This window comes from Miscanthus floridulus, chromosome 1, assembly GCF_019320115.1.
Source record: "Miscanthus floridulus cultivar M001 chromosome 1, ASM1932011v1, whole genome shotgun sequence".
In the NCBI taxonomy this organism is placed as follows: Eukaryota; Viridiplantae; Streptophyta; class Magnoliopsida; order Poales; family Poaceae; genus Miscanthus; species Miscanthus floridulus.
In genome coordinates, this window is record NC_089580.1 from 144029722 (window position 1) to 144047993 (window position 18272).

At 44.3% G+C, this 18272-nt stretch overlaps 3 pseudogenes; 2 read left to right on the forward strand and 1 right to left on the reverse strand.

Moving 5' to 3' along the window:
• The first annotated feature begins 2731 nt into the window (after nt 1-2731).
• LOC136496625 (protein disulfide isomerase-like 5-1) lies at nt 2732-5135 on the forward strand (annotated as a pseudogene).
• A 1448-nt stretch (nt 5136-6583) lies between these two features.
• Nucleotides 6584-10753, reverse strand: LOC136542948 (probable glucuronosyltransferase Os03g0287800; annotated as a pseudogene).
• A 1928-nt stretch (nt 10754-12681) lies between these two features.
• LOC136464660 (uncharacterized) lies at nt 12682-18022 on the forward strand (annotated as a pseudogene).
• The last annotated feature ends 250 nt before the right edge of the window (nt 18023-18272 follow it).

The following is an 18272-nucleotide window of genomic DNA, read 5'->3' on the forward strand; positions in this document are numbered from 1 at the left end:
ACCCGTCCCCACGACATGTTATTCCGAGGAACTCACATCGCCTATAGTGACGGACGCATGGTCACTGTGTTGCCAACTCCTTGCCTGACCATCGTCTAACGTAAGTCAACCGACGTCAGTTGACTGGTACTGTACCACTAGCCCCCCGCATGGTTTTTGTCAGGGGACCCTCTGACCATTTCGTCCTCTCAGATGGGATGGAAAACAAGAATGGCGCCTGACGCCCGCACGTAAGCTGCAGCGGCCAACATGATCTCGGTACGACGCCGCTGCCACCACGATCTACAGAGTTAGCGGGACCCACGCGAAGAGGAGAACGACGTACTTTCGGGAGCCTTATTTTTTTCTTTTTCCTCTTCCCTTCGGTTATAACCCCTGATCGGCCGGCGTACTCCATCCATCTGCAATTTCCAGTACTGAAAATAAAAATCCGTTAGACAAAACCATAATCCCGATAAAATCTGATTTGTGTTGGCACAAAGACAATTAACAATTTATAATTATTTCTATAGAAAGACAAAGACAAAAATTTAATATGTTATGATGCAAAGACAAATAATAAATTACAAAAGTAAAAAATCACTTACCTAGTCCTGAAATCATCTAAAAAATTCAGGCACCAAAAATACAGGAGAAGTGCAAAATTAATAGTATCAAGTTTGTATTACAATAATTAAAAGTATTAGTAACTTATTATGGATCAAAGATCATAAAGTTTGACTCTTGACGTACATGAAATGCCTTATAAACTAGACTGGTGGGGCTAATAAATAAAATCTAGAGCAAACAGCTGCACATGATATACGTATCAATATCAATGAAACAAAGGAATCATGATGAACCATTGCCACGTGCCTCAAGAGAGAATCTGGTCCACCAGGCACCACTTATTCGAGCGAAATTCCAAGAAAGACACGTCGTGGGCGTCAGTTTCCCATGGAGTAACGCCGATGAGATTACGATGCAAAGCTGGATTCTGGATGGCAATTATCCATGACACTGAAAGGGGCAAAAAGAAGTGGGGGGGAAAAAAACAACACGCGTTTAGTTGGCAATTTTTTTTTGGTTTTGGCTACTGTAGCACTTTCGTTTGTATTTAACAATTAGTGTCTAACTGTGGACTAATTAGGTTCGAAAGTTTCATCTCGCGATTTCTCACCCAACTATACAATTAGTTTTGTTTTCCGTCTACATTTAGTACTCCACGCATATGACGCAAGATTTTATGTGACACTTTAGGTTGAAAATTTTTAGAATCCTAAGCAGCGCCTGAGTATCTTTATTCGTGTTGCATATGATCTTTGCTTCTAGAACCAAGATGTGAGCTGGGCCATCCAAGAATCGTGAGCAAGCGGAAGGGATCGAGAGCAAGCGCGTCCATCCAAGAATCGTGAGGCGATGCATGATAATAGGCCGTGGCTGGGCCCCATCGTGGGGCCGCTGATGAGTCATCACACGATCATTAGTTCTCTGGCGTCTTTCGCAAGAAAAGGACGGATTAGATAACATGCCCACCATCCAGCGAGACGTCACCGGTCGAGATAAGGTGGCATGCGAAGGCATAATAACCAAGTCGGCCGGCGAACCGGCGGCGCGGAACGTGGCCGTGCGTTGTGCGGTTGACAAAAGGAGAAGCCGCTGCTGCTGCGAAAGCAGGACGGCGTGGTGCTGCCGTGGGGGAACATGGTGGAATGTGTTGGGTTGGGTAGGGTAGCTAAAGCCCCCAACGGTTGTTTGATTCTTCCTCCGTGATCTTCTGAATTAGTACTCCCAGTAAGAGAGGTGGCCTGTGGATTTTTGTCGGTGGTCACTTGTTGCGCCCGCCGCATGGCAGGGGTCACTCAGGCGGGGATGGCCAGGGCCCGTGCCAATGCCATTGCTGTCGCCGGATGGTCCTCTCTTTCAATGACAACCGAAGTTATGCAAATTGAAGGTCCACCTGCACCGAGAATCACACATTCACATGGAGTACGCCGGCCGATCAGGGGAAGTAAACAAACTCCAGTTCAACGTGGATGACGGAGCACTGGAGCATTGGACCCATAAAAGATGGTACTAGTCGGTAGACAGCCTGTTCGGTTGACTGGTTCATATTGATACTGGTTCGTGAAGAAATACTGCTGGTTGGTTTGTGTGAGAAAAAAATATTATTCTAGCTGAAAATTTACAATCGTTTACGATAAACCACAGATAAACCACAACCAAACAAATAGGATGAGAGGTAGTAGCAGCCTAGCAGGATGAGTACCCGTAGGCACTATGCAATGAGCGGTGTCTGCCAGACTGGCGGTCAACAACAACTACGGTGGGTGCAGTGCAGCTTTCCTTTCCTTGTTTCTTCCTTTTGCAGTTTTGGTTCCGCCCTCCGAAGAAAAAGTAGGTGCCCGGAGCACGGTGCGCCCCGGCCGAACCAGCCGATCGCCCGGCGAGCTGATTGATTCGCTGTGGCTGACGGGAAGGGAATATGCCCCTCCCTCCTCTGCCGCTCTGCTCGCTCGGTCGCTGCAGCCTGCGAACTTCTCGCGCTAGCCTGCTGTGCTCTGCTGCATCATCACCAGGGCGGGGGTCACGTGAATGAACAGCAGCAGGTTTGAATTTATGGACGGGAAAAAAGGACTCAGAGTCTGATAGGAGATCGAGTGGAGACAGCAGTACAGACAGACGCCAACACAGGAGAGAGCACTCAGAGCAGAGGCCGCAGAATTGCAGAAACCATCAAAAGCTGTCTGACGAGTGCTATGCCGTAATGCGAACTGGGCTGCACTCACGAAGACACTGCGGAGGCCCAGAAGTTGATACGATAAAGGCGTCGTATCTATCGGCCCATAACGGCCCAGCAAATACCAAGTCATCGACTTCACTGTTCGCACACCGCACCCCACCCCACCTCTTCTTTGAGTTCTTTCCCCTCTCTCTCCCCTCGCCGTCGCTGTCGTCGCCGTCCGTGCGAGCCATGGATCTAGGCGCTCCCCGACGAGGGCGCCTACCGATCCACCTCCTGTTGGCGTCGCTCACGGTCCTCGTGGTCCTCACCGTGCACTCCAGCGCCGAAGTCATCACCCTCACCGAAGAGACCTTCCCCGACAAGGTAACCCCAGCCGTGCCCTTCTCCGCGACTCCGCCTTTTACCTAGTCGGGGATACTTGGCGCGGCTGTACCTTTCCTGTGTTGCGCTAATGGACCCAAGGATTAGCGACGCTACATACTAGACAGATCGGCGTGCTTAGTCATGGAGCGAGCTTTGGCCTTTGGCAGTAGTATGTCAAATCCTTCAATGGTTTCACTTCGATGACTCCATAGTTGCTAAGTTGCCACTCGCCATTATTAAACGAATACCTTTGCAGTCCTCTTGCCTGATATAGACAGTGCAAGAGTTCAAATCTGTTATTTCGTTGCTACTTTCTAATGAGGAATTACTAGTCAAACAAAAGCCAGAGAGTGCTACTGTGACCTGCTTTATTGTTCCAGTATGCATGCTATTCAAATTTCTTTGGTGTCTGTATGTTTGTTTTGGTCAAGCAAGTTTGATTCTGAGACGTTTCTCTCTTGTTTAGATAAAAGAGAAGGACACAGTTTGGTTTGTGAAATTTTGCGTCCCCTGGTGTAAATACTGGTAACACATGCTTCTCATAGGGGTTAGATGAATGTTGGCTTATCATGTATAGAGTTTTTATTGCCACAAAGCTGATTTGTTAGGGGTATGACATTTGCAGCAAGAACCTTGGAACACTATGGGAGGACCTGGGAAAGGTTATGGAAGGTGAGGATGAAATTGAGGTAGGGCAAGTTGATTGTGGTGTCAGCAAACCAGGTATGCTCAAAGGTGGATATCCATTCATACCCAACATTCAAGGTGTTTTATGAAGGTGAAGAAGTAGCAAAATATAAAGGTAAAGTTTGTTTCACCAGTTCACCATACTTTTGGGCAGAAGTTCCAACTTAAAGCCATGTTTGAGTTTTGGCCCACCCCCCTTATGAGCATCTATGGATTATACTCGGAGTGGGAGTGGAATCTGTGTAAAATCTTTGTAATTAAATTCGAATTCGAATTTTGTATTTTAAATAATTTGTGTACCTGACAAGTGCTCACTTCCATGCACAATTTACTTCTAGATCAGTAGGTCACCTCTTCTATGAAGATTTTGCTAAATTCACTAATCATGCTGCAGATACTGTTAGGTTTAATATCAGAGGCAATATGTGTAACTGAATGATGAGAAGAACATATCATATTTCATAAATCAGTAGATCATGCTGGTTACTATCAAAATGAATATCATTTTTGTTGCTGAACTCTTTGTAGCCATTGAATGCTATGGTACTGTATTGTTGGAGTTGTTGCTTACAATCTGCCTATGTAGCTACGCCATACCTTCAAATGAATTCATATCCTTCGGAGCTTGGACCATGCCCCCAAAGCTGATTATATGCAATAGTAATTTTGCATTGCTATTTATCACCCAGTACTCAAATTCACTGCTTACATTTATGCATCTGCTAGCTTACACTTAACATTAAGTACAAGCCATGAATTTTTAGGCATTTTTGTTTGAGAACCGTGCTTTGTAACTGCCAATTGCCTATATTACATATTCTTTGTTTCGCCCTGCTTTTGTTTCTACTTGTCCTTTATATCTCTATGCCTGTTACGGTGCTTTTGCATGTGAACATATTCCTTTTCCTTTGGTTTTCTGCTTCATTTGACAGTATTCTGTACTGACATCAACATGAATCTGGATTCAACCATGCAACTGCAGGACCTAGGGATGTGGAGTCACTGAAGAACTTCGTGTTGAATGAAGCTGAGAAAGTAGGTGAGGCAAAGCTCCAAGGTGATTGAGGCAGGGGAGTTTCAGCAAGCATGTGGTGTAGACAAGGAACAATGCTTTGCAACATTGTCCTGTATCCTGGCATTTACAAATCCAATTTACAGGAAAGAAATGACCTTGTATCTTCGAAATTACAAGTCCGAATCAGTTCATGAAAGCTGTACTCCATACCATAGGTTTCATCACATTGACAAACTTAAGTAATGATTAGAATGCAACGATACAAAGGTCGTTTATGTCACTTGCTCATCTCCCAACGGTTAAACTGGTGGTAGAATATAAATTTATGCAGCATGTTGGAACTGACCCCCTTCAGATACTTGATCAATGGAATTAAGGGTCCGTTTGATAGAGTTTTTCGGCTCCAGAGCTGAAGCTGCTACATTTTTTTGCAACAACAAGAAGCAGCCTGTTCGCTTGCTTGTAAACGATCGTAAATTTTCAGTCAGCAACAGTGTTTTTCTCTCACACCAAACCAGCCAGCAGTAAATAATCCACGATCGTTTACGGCCTCCCGAACATGCCGAAGGATCTTGAGGGAGACGCAGGGGCTTGTCCGAAGGCATCTTGGGCTCATTGATCAAGTCAACAGCGTTTGCCCAGCAGCCAGCAGGCCAGGCCGGCTGCGACCTCCGAGGACAGGGATACAGATACTGCATGTTTCTCAAAAAAAAAAAAAAAAAAGATACTGCATTACGCATGTGTATATTTTCCTCTCCATCACAGCAACACGACATAGGGCACAAATTCCACAATGTGAAGATACATGGATGACGGATCGATGCACACAGCTCAGCAATTCGAGCTGGACAGCCACGATAATCAGGTGGAGACGCTAAACTAAAATGTGAAGAATGAGTTCTATGCGTGTGCGATTCAGAGCTTGTGCTTGCGGAGATCGCTTGCACAAAAAATGTTGGGATTTTTTGCGTATATAATCAGAGCTACAGTTAGTCAGCCAAGAGATCTTCAGAGCTACAGTTTGGACTTGGACATGCAGTTCTTCAGATGTTCATACCGCTGGGCAGCCAGAAGTTCAGAACCAATGGAAAGGGCACTGCTCCACAGAAAAGAGAAACGAGAGAAACATTTGCCAGGTGGTGCAGGGTTTTTGCTCTGTTTTTGTTTTCCCTTACTCTCAGGCTCTAATAAACAAGTAAGTAATTGATCATGAATTATCTGCTAGACACGACAAAGCACATCTGAGCATGTCTGTTACCCGTTACTGCAGATGAAAGCCATGGCAACAGACTCTTACAATTTGCAACAGTGTCGGCGACAAGATAGCTAGGAAAAAAGTACCAAGACACCTGCAGATTATAGCTCTCCATAATGGCCGCTTCCTTTTTTCAAAAGCATGTGTCCAATCCACATCAGCTCCTAATTGCTAGCCTCACCATTATACAGCCTCTTCGGTTGGCTGCTTCGTATCGTTGCTGGTTCGTGAAGAAGTATCGCTGGTTGGTTTGTGTGAGAAAAAAATACTGTTCCGACTGAAAATTTACGATCGTTTACGACAAGCCACAGCCAAACGAACATGCTGATAGTTAATTTCTCGCACAATGGCGATGGGCCAACAACAGGCATGCCATGGTACTGAAGAGCCCCCTATCTTGCTCCTAATGAACGGGTACAGGGACCACCAAGAACAACGCCATAGTTTTGTGTGCTTCTGAAGCATGCTAGTTGGTGCAGGCGTCTATCCTTTCTGCGAATTTGACACCTTGCATTGGAGTAACTTCTGAACAAAAGAGAACATAATGTGTATCATCATTGTTAAGTTGATTTTTAGCTTGCCTTCTATCCATTACATCCTTGAGAGACACTTCAAGGGGGTATTATGTATGTATTCACCTAAACCCTCTTGAGTAAAAAAGGAAAAAAAAAGAAATTATACATATATCACAATTTTTTTAGAGAAAAGAATAGTGGAAAATTGTACATTACGATGGAAGAAGCGGGGGGTCAGAGGTTGATCCATCCTCTGGTGAGAAAAACCAAAATTTTCCTTCTTGAAAGCTAGCTAGCAGGACAATCAACATCTTAACGGTGTAGCCACATGCATGTACAATGTACACCACTCCGGCCGTCCTCATCCAGCTCGTCCGTTCTCTTCATCTATGGTTCGCCTTTCTTTCTATCTTCTCTTGTTGTGCATAGATGGTTGCGAAGACGAGGAAGAAGGCGCAGCCGTGTTATCGACGTGCCATACCATGACCTCTGAACACTCGGAAGGAATGCCCTTCACCTTGCTTAGATCTTCCAGAACCACTTGCTGGACGAACTTCATGGAGTCCTGAAAGACAGTAGAAGCCAAAAAACATGTCAGGGCAAGTAATCTTGGATTTCTCAAGCAAGGAGTCATGATTTCTTTTGGCATCAAACAGGAGCAATGAACACAGCCTTGGATGATTGACCATCACAACAAACGGGCTGCTTTAGTTGTTAGATCAAGAAAGATCAGCAGCCAATTGTAACCCACCTATTTTTTTTTAAAAAAAGGGGGGCAATAAACCTAAAAGAAATGTTTTTTTTTTAAAAAAGGGCCAGTGTCCTACTGCTACAACTAGCCAAGCCACAGCCACCAACTGGGTTGCCTTGCAAAGAACTTCATCATGGCTGCACAGATCCTACTTAGCGATGGACCCCTCCTCCCCTCCTACCGCACCAAATCAGTCCAACGCACCGGAATATAATAACAAAGAAATATAAGCACGATTTGGCATTTGCAAATGCCGTCTCCAGATCCTCTGGGATTCGATCTGTTTTGTCGATTGCTGCACCTGCACTGTACCGGCTACCGACACCCACGGCATTTGCTAGAAGAAACCAGCAACTAATCTTCTTGATCGTCAAATGGGAACACTCGTCTTTACGTCTGTGTTAGTGACCGGTGACCGGTGACACGGACGGATATGTTTGACACGGGAAAGTTAGGACAGATGGGCCACGAGACATGGCTTTTTTTCCCCTCTCGTCCCTCCCTCCCCCTACCACAGCTACCTGTGCCACATGCACGAGCAGATCGGCCATGAATCATGATGATCGGCGCGCTAGTTGACGGCCGAAACGCCGCTTTCATGGCGGAAATGCCTCTTTCAATGTGACCCCCCAAAACCCCGGGCGTCTGCAACGCAACGGCGTGCAGACCACCACGGCGCCGTGCGAAAGGCGAGGCGAGCGCTTGCTAATTACACTCCGGGTTTCTTTGACACACGGCAACGCCGCTCGCTGTACACCACATTACATCACACATCACATGCATGTCGTATCGTAAGTAGATGCGTGAAGGGGTGATTGCGGCGACTGACCTGGGACTTGTCGGGCTCGGAGGTCGGGTAGCGGCCCCAGCGCTCGGGGTCCCAGAGCACGGAGCTGTTGAAGGCGAAGCCGTGGACGTCCACCTCGGGAGGCCTCGCCGTGGAGGCGGAGGCCGGCGCGGTGCCGTTGCTGAAGTCCTGGGAGAACCAGCCGGTGACCGCGGACGAGCTGCACGCGGGGCCCCGGACCACGACCTTCCTCTCGTCGCGCCACATCGTCGCCACCGGCCACGCACCGAACGCGCTGCAAAAGAATTATAATCGGGGGGGACAGCGTCGTCAGATTCTCCGATCAGGCGATCAGCATTGTGACAAGACACGTCGTGTCGTGATTAGTTGTGTCCGAAGTGCTCATGTGTAGTGTACTGTGTACAGACGTAACAACAGCGCAGTGTCCATGTCACGTTGCCGTTTTCGTTTCGAAGATGCAGTCAAATGCCAAAGTAAAGCTGAGCTGCTAATCACTGAGCATTAATGCCGCCCCCAAAAATATCACTGAGGCACTTACTAATAGGGCAGGTCGAAGGTGCAGCTAGCCTTCCGTACTATATCTAACTAGAACAGTGGTTAAGTCATGTGATGATGGCGGTGCTGATATGAGACAGCAGGTAGGCGAAATGGCAGTACAGATTGGATGGACACACATTTGTTGAATCGCGAAAAGTGGTTAGCATGATAGCTAACCACCAACAAAGGCAGGTTTTGAAGCAAAGCAAACTTGAAAGAAGAGCGGATTTTACGTTGTTGTCGAAAAGGAAAGAAGAGTGAACAAATACTGAACAGACAACCTGCAGATAGAGCCATTTCTGCAAATTGCCGCATCAGCGGGCCGCGGCACATCGACTTCAGAAGAAACGTGACTGGAAACCGGAAACTGAGTATTTTTTTTTTGAGATTTTTGTGAGGCGGCGAGGGGGCTCATGCAGCGGCCGTGCATCTAATGGCATGCAATGCAATGCAACCGCGCTTTGGCGTCCGCGGTCACCACCACCATTTCTTTCCGGGCGCCCTATCAGATCCGCAGCAGGCGACTCCGTTAGTTGAGGGGTGGCAATCATCATCTCACCGATGCACAGCACCAATGACCAAACCGGTAGCATACCGGACACCACCCGTCGTGATGTCGCCCAAGCACTGGCTGTACCGCGACACTTGCAGTAAATGAAACAAACAAATAAAAAAAAGGACGCAAGGGAACAAAGGCAAAGCCAACTAGCCAAGGACCGCAGAGTGCAGCAGCAGCTGCCATGCCGGGGCTCTCGTCTGTCTGTCTCTCTGTCTGTACGCCGAGATCTGAACTGGGAAGTAGTCGTACAGTGCAGCGCAGGCGCCTGGAAAAAGGAGTTGAGGTGGTCAGCTAAAAGGGAAAGGACCCTTGAATGGCAGACGCCGGGATGGGTAGGGCGACCTCCTCACATCACATGCCCCGGATTCTCACCGCCGATTAAACTAGCCCCCCGCCGCAGTGGTCACCAGGCGGTGTTGCTGTGCGTGAGCTGTTGCTCTCGGGACATACTGACAAAGTCGCTAGCCGAGCGATGACTAGTGTGCTTTGGGCGCTAGCGCCATGGCGTCGGCGTGCGCCTAGCTTAGCTTGCTCGCATCAAGAAAGATCGGCGCTTTTAATTGTCTTCCTTTGTTTGATTAACTACTAACCGTGTAATGAAAAAGGCGAGGAGTTTTGCTTTGGCAATACGCGACGCGAAGCAAGGATGATTATTGGCTGGTGGCACGGTACCTGATTTCCCTGAGCTGGTCGAAGAAGCCGAGGTCGAACACGTCGCCGAGCCCCGCGAAGAGGACGACGCCGGCGAGGCGGTGATGCTCGATGTGTCCGAGCGCCACGTTCCGCTGGTGGTGCCGCTCCTTAGCCCGCGGCGGCGTCGGCGGCGGTGAAGTTGTCCCTGTACGTCAGGTGGCGGTACATGAGCCCCGTGGCGCGCAGCAGCCGCGCCGTGGCCGGCACGTCCGGGGCGGCCTCCACCACCACCCACAGCAGCGGCGGCGCCACCAGGCGCAGCGTGTGCGCCATCCGCGTCAGCGCGGCGGCCCGCTCGCTGGACGCCGCTGGCGTCGACTCCGTCGTCGTGACGAGCACCAGCAGCGGCCCGCGGGGACGCCGGGTCGCCCAGCAGGAGGTCCGCGCCGCCGTGCGCCAGCAGGCTCCGGTTCACGGCCCCGCCGCCCGCGGCCGCCGTCGGCAGCGCACGGACCACGTGGCTGCTGCCCACCCGGCCCGCCGCCACCGCCGCAGGACGTCCAGTCGGACACGGACGACGGAGCGAAGCCGGTGAAGAAGCCCATCACGAAGCAGAGCGAGGAATGCAGCAGCGCCTTCTTCCACAGCTGCGACCCGGCCTGCTTCTTGCCCCGCCCACCGGCGCCGACGTGATCCGTGGACAACCCCATGACAGAGACCAACCAGCACAACGCCAACGCCTGCCTAGCTAGCTCGTCCAACTCCCGGAGGCTGCTGGCGTCGTGTCCCTTAATCCGCGTCGCGTCGTGTCGAAGCCGGCGATGTAAGCGTGGCCTAACTAGCTAGCTTAGCTAGACGACCGCGGCAAGCGGTGGTGGGAGGCAAGCAAATTTGGTAGTGGTGGTGGTTTAAAAAGGGCGGGAGAGGTGACGAGCAGAGGAGGAGTTGATACGAGAAGAGAAGCGGAGCGAGGAGATGAGAGGAGAGGACAGGATGGCAGCAGGCTATAAGCGGAGCGGGCGGGCGGGCGAGGGGAGACGGTGTCGAGTTGGTGTCACGCTTTTTTTCCCCCCTTCATCCCGGACGCAGCAGTAATCATTAGGTGGCGTGCGAGTTAGTGACGCACTAATGCTAACACTTCCCCAACCAAGCGTACGTGTTCGCGTGGCAGCATGGTGTGTTTTCTTCGTAGCCGAGGCTGGACGCGTGCGTGGTGTCTCGGCCTCGCTACCAGTAGTGGGGGTGCTATACATGTCCCATTCCGGACTCTTGCTCCCATGCCTGCGAAAAACGTTAGCACACTGCCGGTGTACTTTGCTAGTACTAGTATTGTATTTTAGTGTACGTCTGTAGTGCATTAAGATATCACTTTTAGAGTTGCCTGCGTTACAATGGCACTGCCACTGTCACCCTAGCTCCTTGGGCTATCCATTTCTAACTCGGCCAAGCAAGCTTCGTTCGGTTCGTTGAAGCGTATCACCGCTTAGGGTCTGTCTGAAACACGTGAAAAATTTCTGTCCTATGTTTTTCTTTGAAATTGAATTGATTTCTATGAAATTACTCGATATCTCTCTTCATCCCTAAAACCAAATATGACAGTATGGACAACCTTACAATCTCAGTCGGCGTCGAGCATGAAGTACTGGCCAAGTCACAGCGGAAAAATTGTGGCAGCCTCGTGTGCTAGCAAATGAGAAAAAAAAATCACGAACATGCTTTAGCATGTAGGAGTATTTCGTTAAGAGGGGTTAGCAAAAGGCAAAATGATACGTTGACGCAGGAACAAATAGATACGTAAACAAATGAGCAGGTCGCAGCAACAGAATTAATTAAAACAAAGAAAACATCACTGGCTATGCATTCCGATCATAAACAAATAAACGAGATCCGTGAAGTATCTAGAGCTTCAATTTATAATTAGTTTTTTTTCTTAAACACAACTCACATTGCATCGATAATACAAAATTGCTGTATAGAAATTAGGGACATTCTGAGTTGTGCTTAAGGAATCCAGACGGGTTTTAATTGTTGACAACTTGACATATAGATAACATGTGACTCGTGCTTAAGGAAATAAACTTTTAGGAGTCAATAAAAGTTTTTTTTCTTTAAGCATGACTCACATGGCATTGATAATGTCAACAATAAAAACCTGTTTGATAAAAACTGATTATTCAATTTGATTTAAATTGTTCCACGTTTTTTTATCTCTATCGACATCGCAGTTCTTGCAACATTCTTCATATTGAGACTTATACATTACTTCCCATATATCATGTGGTGCCATGCGCCATTCTAGTATCCGATCATCTTTTACCACCTCCGTTGCATGAACAACTCTAACCGAGCTACCCCGCTCCGACCATCTTCCTCTGCCTGCGCTTGCACTTGCGCCAATGCTCTGCCCCCACACCCACCTCCTCTGGCGGCCTAGTCGTCTTCTCAAACCCTTTTCTAAGGTCGCAAAGCACAATCCAATCTAATAACTACGTACTCACATTGAACCTAAAGCTACTTGCTGGAAGCGCTGAGAGCTTACCAAAATCCTAACAAAGTCATGTCCACACAATATCACCTGACCAATTACAGGCTTCCTAAATATGAACATGTGCAAAAAGTTATGTATGTAAAATGCGTTTTTATTCAAAATGGACTATTGAATAGCCAAAGGTCAATTTTTTTTCTAGAATTGCTATCTAGCAACCGGATGTTTTGGCCGCCTCCAGCATCCGTTTTTTTGCCCGTTAGATCTTGCACGTTTATGCTCTGGACCGTCCGATCTGGTTGTTTGCTTTTGGCGTTTGATATCCCCGTCGCTGTGGATTTTGTGAGGATGACATGTGGGGTCAAGTTGTCGGTGTTGCACTGTTTGATTTTTTGGGAGTCACGTCGATTTACTCGCTGTCATCTCCCCCTTTCCCCGTTTCCTTCTCATTTCGCTTCGTCTTCTTCCTGGCGACTCGACGCTCTCCGCCGTTGGCGATTGCTAGGGTTTGGCGAGGTACGCTCCTTGTGCTCCATTACATCAAGTTCTTCTCCGACAAGTCGGCGTTCTCCGTTGTTCGCCGTTGCTCCGCGCGCCTCGGCGCTCTCCGCCGTTGGCGAGTTTTTTGTTTCTGGTCGTTTCTTCTTCTCTCCGTTCTAATTTGTTCTCCTCTTTGTGTATGCAAATCTGTGTCCTCCGGCGGTGGCGACTGGTGCGGCGTCTGGCGTTTGTTAGGGTTTGGTAAGTTTTGTTTCGTTTCTGCTCTATTGGATGATGTTTGTTAGGGTTCATTTTCCTTATCTGATTTTGTTGTGATGCTTTCATTTCTTCTCGTATTCCTACACCGGTGGCTGCGTTTGTTGTGATGATGCTCGATTCCTAGGGGTTTGCCAAGGTATGTTCATTCTGCTTCAGTAGATTATGTTTGTTAGGGTTCGTTCTCGTCATTTTGCGTTTTGGCCGTTCTCATTTCTTCTCATATTCCTCCACTCGATTTGTTGTTTTTCGGTGGTGGCGGCTGGCCCTGCTACTGGCGACTCATAGGGACTGTTAAGGTATGTTTTCTTCTCGAGTTTGTCATGTTTTTTATCTAGCTCTTGTGCCTAGTGTGTGGTGCTACTTTTTTTTCTTAATGATGTATGTATGTGTGTTGATGGGTAGATTATTGAAGTTATTTTAGTAGATTCTATTTCCAGTTTAGTTATGTTCAAGTTCAATAGAATAATATTTCTCTTCATGTTGAGTAGAATAGTTTTTTTTTCAAGTTCAATAGAGGTTGATTGATAGCAATTTTGTTTTGGAAAGTTCATGTTCAGGTTAATTTGAGTAAAACTGCTTTTATTTGTTTTCTCTTTGTTCACTGTTGTTTTGGTTGACCATGGATGCCTCCTCTATGTTGTATTTTTCTGCTTATTTGGCTATGCCCAACGAGATTTGAGCATGTAGATTTGTGAAAATGATGTTAATAGGTTATGGTTATGAAATGAATTCCCTGCTATTTTTGTTACGACATGGCCATTTTGTGGAAAATTGAAACATTATGGAGTTTAGGGCACTGGAAGTTGTGACATGTGTTAGCTTTAGAAAAATTACATTAGCCTGTTTCTATGAGTTGTCATCTTGACTGATTGTTGTTGCCTTTTAGGAGATGCATTATCAAAGGCTGTTTAGTTGATGGTGTGTTGTATTTCATGCTGTGATTTCAAGATGAAAGATCAATCTCGTTTTAAGACTAGATTACTTGTTTTGTAGCTTATATTTTACTTTCCTAGACTGTAGTTTTATGCTTATTTATGGTTTGGGAATAGTTGTTTTCTTTTATTTTTTGGGAATGGTCTTAACAATGTTGCAGTGTCTTACTACATCTGTTTTGGAGTAGATTTGTGTGATGTTACCCTTGTATAGTAGTTTGTCGTATAGTTGGTACTTAGACTTGTATGTATACTAGGCAAGGCAATAGAGCAAATGAGTTTACGGTGCCACCCTTTCATAGTTTTAGCCATGTGTAGGGTTAAATTATATGCTAATATTACTATTTTTACATCCTAGGACTCAATGTAATTTTTTCCAAATCATAGTGTAATTTTAGTATTTTTTTTGTTGGTGTAAGTTTTTGTTTTTGAGTTTTATGAATTGTGCTTAGGTGATCAACCTTATGCAATGAAAGATAGCTGACTTGTGTTCTTTTGCATATTCTCTACTGCTTATTCTTTAATTTTTCTTTTTTTCATCTTTTGTTTTTATGTGCTATCTGAACTGTGCTCATTTCCCATGTTCTATCTTGAGCATAGCAGTTCTGATTCTTTCCTATATTCTTAGTTCACTTTAGATTTTTAGGATTTAAATGATTGAAGTTTTAGTAGGTTGTTTTTGTTGTCAGAGTTTGGTTTAGTTTGTAGGAAAATTGATTGCAGTTTCTTTATAATAGTAAACTGTTAGAGTTTCAGTTTCTCAATATTGTTGTATTTGTTTTCTTTTGGGTAGTGCAGCAGCATGTGTTAAGTTTTGTTAATTGTCATATTTTGATCTAGCAAATGGGTTGGTTATAGAGCTATCAGATCCTAATCTCTGAATTTATCTTCTTGTTTAGTTTGTAAAATGCATCAACTATTCAATCAGCATGCCTATCTACATGATTTAGCAGATGAGGAATAGTGCATGCTATTAAATGAGTCGGATTTACGAATACTGGACCAACTGTTTACTAGGATGAAGCCCTTTCCTTAACCAAATTTAGAGCTATGAACAAGTGTTTAACTGACTTAGGTTTGAAAGTAGTATGTTTTTTATATCTTTGTTCTGTTGTTGTCTATATTTTCTGCTAGAAGCTGTAGCGGTTGTGGCTGCAGCATCTCTAGCTGGTACTGTAGCTAAGCTGCTAGAAGTTGCTCTTTGTATTGTGCTTACTCTGTAGTATGCCTTTACCTCCAAGTGGTTGAACCTGGTGACCTTTTAAATGCATGACTCTCCATAACCATAAGTCCATGTCTTATACGGTTTTTGCTCTTGTGTAGTATAATTTGTTTATCCCAACCGTATTTTAGAATGCAAGTTTTCATCATTATTTCTTATGGTATGGCATGTGCATGAATATGTGCTTAGACTTTCATATTGCTGCAAGTTCTGTGTAAATATTTATGACCTGTACTTTCTAGATGGGTACACCATGATTGCTATTATGTATTATCTCTCTGACCTGTGCATGAATATTATATTTGTTTAGTAACTAGTGTGTTTCAGTATAATTACTTGGGGCATCAGTTTTAGTTCTATTAGTTTTTTAATTTGTTTTTTAATTTGTTAATTTTTTGTTAGATGGTTCGGAAAAGGCCTGGTGTTGTTGTTGATATATCTAGTTCTGATGATTCTGAAAATGATGATTTGGATGATGTGCAGTGTTCTCAACTTCCTTATATGGATTATGATTCATATCAATCTGCTTCGGATACTCTGGATGTATCAGATGTGAGTGTTCTGATTGTACTTCAGTTTCATATTTTTGTATTTTATGTATATGTAAATGTTTTTTAGTTAATTTTTTTTGGTGATTGCAGGGTGATTCTTCTAGTGACAATTCAAGTTTTGACCAACATTTGTATGAGAAGTGCTTGAAAGATGTATGGATTTGTTCTTTTCCCCTTTTTTCTCAATAGGTTTCTTTTTTACTGCTTTCATTTACTAAAATAATTTGTTGTTTGTTTAGTACGAGAAGATTAGGAATATGAAGAGAAGGCTAAAAATTGCATTGAGCCATAAGGTTAGTAATCCTTCTTGCTATTTTTGTCAGTGTTTTGTAGCTTTGTGGATTGCATGTTTTCTGTTTTTTAATATAATTCTAGTCTAAGAAGATGAAATCTATAAAGAAGTCTAAGGAGGGATTCACAAGATTTTCTGCTACAACTTTTATGAATGTGATTTCCTCTTTGTCCCCTGAGAAGAAGGCTGTCATTGCTAGCTATGGGTTTGGTTCTCTGTTGTTGATTGATAAATGCTTTGTGCCAAATAGTTTTGCTAAGTGGGTTGCACATTTAGTTGATCCCAAATCTGTTGATGTTGTTCATGATGGAAAGGTAATCTCACCGACTGAGGAGTCAGCTCATCTTGTTCTAGATCTTCCTATTGGTACAAGACCCTTCCCTTCTGATCCAAGTGCTGGCAAGGATTTTGTATTATCGAAGTTTGGAAAGTCTAAGATTCCGCTAGTTTCTTTTTTTGCTGATAAGTTGATCAAGAGGGAAGATTTGTTAGATGAGGACATGCTTATTTGTTTCATGATTGTTGCTTTGAGCAGTTTCTTGTGCCCCAATACGAATACTGTTCCAAGCCCAAAGTACTTTGGCACATTTGAAGATGTTGAGCACATTAAAGATTTTCAAGTGGTGTGCTTATGTGCTACATTGGTTACTTGATCATGTCAAGGCATTCAATGGAGGTAAAGATGATAAAGCGAAACGTTGTTTAGGTCTTGGTGGTTATCTGTATTATCTTGCGGTAAGTTTCTTTTTTAATTATAGATATGATTCTTGTAATATTTTGTTATGAGTATTTATTTTGTTTATTTCTACTATAGGAATGATGTAGTATTTGGGTTTATGTGTTGCTTTGGCATTTATTTCTATGTTGTTTGTGAGTTTTGTTTTGTGCTTTGTTTTCTTCAAGATATTATTTTATTATCTCTTCTGTTTTAAGTCTAGTCTGTATTATATTTTTATATGGTTGATCTAGGAACTAGTGTTTCCTATGAGCCATTAAGGTTGTTTACCTGGATCATATTGATTTTTGGCAAAGGCAACTTGTTGGCTCTATTCCTCAAATATCTGTGTGGAAGGGTGATTTGATTCAGTTTTATGCTAATCTTGACATCAAATCTCCTGGTGTTTATGGTATTGGTTACAGACCTTTGGTTGACTTTGAGAAAACATGCTATTATAAGGTTAGATCTATTTTTTGCATTCTTTCTGTTGTGATTAATTCTAAGTCATGCATTGTTTGGTTATTTATTTATTTTTTAATTTTTTAGACAGCGTGGTCGCCTTAAGACTGTGGTTTCTGCTGATGACCTTGATTCTATTTTTTGTGATAAAATGGAATCTGTTTCTAGTTGTAAGCTCTCTTTAGCTTTGAAGTTCAAGATATCTCAGTTGGTTGACAAGCATTCCTTTAACTGTGGTTCGTCCTTCGATTTGGATATCATTTCTCTTGGGAATGTGTCCAAAGACTACCAAGATATGTTCGCAAAGTTGATGCAGCATGTGCGTACTATTGATTTGAGATCGAAGGAGTTGATTGTGGATGTTATGGAAGCTATTGCTCAGACTGATCCATCTGTTGAAGATGATGATCCCTTATTTGTTGCTGCAAGTCCAGATGAAGATAAAAGTGATCCTGTTATTGTTCCTGGTATGAAAGGGGATTGCTGTTGCTCATGATTTTTACTTTGTTTATATAATTTTTCTTTTTTTGGTTCTTTTACAATTTTGAATCTTAATTCTATGCAGATTCTGTTCCCAAAGTCTCTCAGAGTATACGTGTTGGTAATAATCAGCCTATTGATGTTGATTTGGAGGAGAAGTTGAAAAAGAGTAAGTGTTATGTTTTGTATTAATGGTACTTTGTATTTTTCAAGTTTTTTGTATTTGATGATTTCACTTTATATAGTACCCTTGATTCTTGTTTTTTTATAGTTTGACTGTTAAGCCTAGTGTTTTGTATCTTGTTTTTAGTGTTTCCTATCATCAATTTTCAGGCTTGTAATCCTTGTATTATGATTATGCTTACCATTCAGTTTAGTTGTTATAATATGCTGTAGTAGGAAGACCACTTTGCTATATAAGTAGTGGTAAGGACCTTGTTGTTTGCTATTATATTTTTTCATTGTTTGCTATCAGCATTTTTTTTGCAATTGTTTGTTTTCTTATTTTAGTGTTGATCTCTTCTTT